Below are 3,048 nucleotides of genomic sequence, written 5' to 3' on the forward strand. Positions count from 1 at the left end.
TGAATAGTTCAAGGAAAGATTGGTCACTAAAGTTAGATGATGCTCTTTGGGCCTATAGAACAGCTTTTAAAACTCCTATTGGCACCAACCCATTTAGATTGGTTTATGGGAAAGCTTTTCATTTACCTTTGGAGTTGGGCATAGAGCATATTGGGCCATAAGGACACTGAATTTTGACTTAAAAACTGCAGGAGAAAAAAGAATGCTGCAACTAAATGAACTTGAGGACCTTAGATTGGATGCTTATGAAAATGCCAAGCTTTATAAGGAAAGAACTAAGAGATGGCATGATAAGCATATTAGGAGGAAAGAATTTCAGGAAGGTGATGTTGTTCTCTTATATAACTCTAGGTTAAGGTTATTTCCCGAAAAATTAAAGTCAAGATGGTCAGGGCCTTACACTGTTATAAAGGTATACCCCTATGGAGTTGTTGAGTAGGCAATGAAACCTTAGGGACTTTCAAAGTTAATGGGCAGAGATTAAAGCATTATATTGTTGGAGAACCCACACAAAAGGTTGTAGAGATTTCATGGCTTGGTTCTCCAATTAGGGATATTTAGGTAATTTGGAATGGAAGGTCAAGCTTAAGACCTTAAACAAGCGCTTCTTGGGAGACAACCCAAGCGTATCCTTTTATAGTTTATTAATTTTCCATTTCATTTCATTTTCAGTTTTTACCCTCATTAAACTCAAAAGTGACATTTGTTTATCTTTTGCAGGTCATTCATGAAGATTGAGCAAATTAACACATGCAACAAAAAGAAAGAATTGAAAGGGAGCAAGTATAAGCAAAAAAATTCTGCACTTTATCTAGTGCCTGTGAACAGTAACACCTTTAAACTTGTGCTAAATTGTTGATATTGCAATCTACTTGATAGCACATGTTTAATTTTGTGTTTTGTGTAAATTCTGTGAAATGCAACTTAAATGAGGATCAATCTTGATATTTAGGACTGATGTGAGCTTTATTGAAGTGCAAAAATAGTGTTTGTTAAGTTTTACCTTTTAGTGTATATATAGTTTTGTAATCTGTTAGAAATTTACATGTTTTTGTTTGAATTGCTGCTAATTTTTGTAGTCGGCTGATTTTTGTTACTGTTCATGCTGCTTCAAAAGCCAATTTCTATGTCTTTTCTGCAACTTTTGAATGTCTGAAACTTGTCTCAAATGCTGCTGAAAATGCACTTTTGGTATAAGTTTAGAAAGGAGACCATTTCATTAAGTTTGCAAAAAGGTAATCACAATTGGTGCCTAATTTGAACCATGCTTGCAAAAAGCTAAATGAACATGTACAATACTTGCTAAGTTTATGAGAGATGATGAGCTTAAATTTTTCAATTTGGTGGTATTAATGTGTATTTGGTAATTGCTGAGGGTCATGATAGCATTCCATAGCATTTGGACTGTTTTTGGTAAGTAAAATCACAATTTTTCCCAAAACCTGCCAAAACTTGCTGATGATGTTGCTTACTAAGCTGTATCCTATGCAAATTCTGCTAAACCCTATGCTTAACCCCAAGCATAACCCAAATTACCAGATGTCTGCCCCACATTTTAAAAAGCCCAAAACTTCCGCCATTTTTATGAAGCCCCCGCCCAAACTCCCGATAAACTACAGCTTCATTCCGCCGACTCCCTTCCCACACCATTTTTTCCGGCATTTTTAGGGAATCTGAAGAGTTTATTTCTCTTCATTAAATGGTGAGAACCAAGATGTGGTCCACCCACAAACCCAAACCCAGAAAATATCGACGCTCTGTCAGATCAAAAATGGGTACTCCATCTTCTCTACCCACAAACCCTAACCCCAGTCCTAGTCCGCCGCTACCTCAATCACCACCACCGCAAACACCGCCGCTACCTCAATCACTACCACCGCAAACACCACCACTACCCCAGGGCCAAACATCAACTCTCATTCCGTCGACCCCCCTCTCGCCACAAACTGAGCCACAAAATGAAACACCCATTTTTGAAACTCTGTTCCAAGAACCAATGTCTGAACTTGCGCCAACTCAAACCAAATTTAAAGGTAAAACTAAAAAGGCTACAGGTAGACCCAAGAAAAACACTGTCGAAAAAAGAAAAGGAGCACCCTCTATTCCTTTGGACTTAAACTCTCCACCTCAACCTTCCTCTGAACCAGTCATCAAAAGAACTAGGTCCTCCTCGCAAATTCCATCACCAGCGGTTCAAACCCCTGTACCTCAGTCACCCTTACACTCTCCCCTGCCTGCCACCACTCCAGCAGCACCTGCGTCATCTGCCGATGATATAGAGGAGGTACTTTCTCCATTACCTTGGGCCTTTAAAGACATGGATATGAAAAATGCTTATGAGAGTTTAGCTTCTAAACCTATTTTGGCAAACAAATATATGGATGAGCAGATTTTAAAAGAATTAGGCATTTATGACTCTTTATTTGCCTATTTAAATGCTATCAACTGGACTAAGTTTGCTAGGATTAGGGAACCAGTGTACAAGGATTTGACATTGGAATTTTTGAGTTCCTTAAGGCTGAATTTCAAACCGACAGTACCTGAGCATAAGGATGTGATCTATTTTCGATGTGCTGGCATTGATAGGGAGTTAGACATGGATGCTATGAATGCAATTTTTGGTTTTCAGGGTTCGGGCTATAAAAATATAGAGTGGCAACAAACCATCTATGACCCTGTTCAGTTCTGGAAAGACATTGCACCTTTTGGGGGTTATTATAGACAAAGGACAGCAAAAGCCTCTAGGATAGTTGATCATGTATTGAAATACCTCCATAGATTCATCTCTTACACTGTTTTAGGAAGGGGACACAGTAACAGCATTGTGGGTGCTGGAGATTTATTTTTCTTGTGGTGCATGAAAGAGAGAAAACAAGTGAGCACAGCCCATTTCCTAGCTACTCATTGGCACCAAATTGTCACAAAGCATACCAAAGGTAGTTGTAACACCCCTATTTGTATAGCCTGGTATATTTCACTGTTCCGGTGATCGGTGTCGGTCCGGATAATTAAGGGGATTAGAATCACACTTAAGACAATTAGAGAATC

This window comes from Hevea brasiliensis, chromosome 18 (genome assembly GCF_030052815.1).
Source record: "Hevea brasiliensis isolate MT/VB/25A 57/8 chromosome 18, ASM3005281v1, whole genome shotgun sequence".
Classification (NCBI taxonomy): domain Eukaryota; kingdom Viridiplantae; phylum Streptophyta; class Magnoliopsida; order Malpighiales; family Euphorbiaceae; genus Hevea; species Hevea brasiliensis.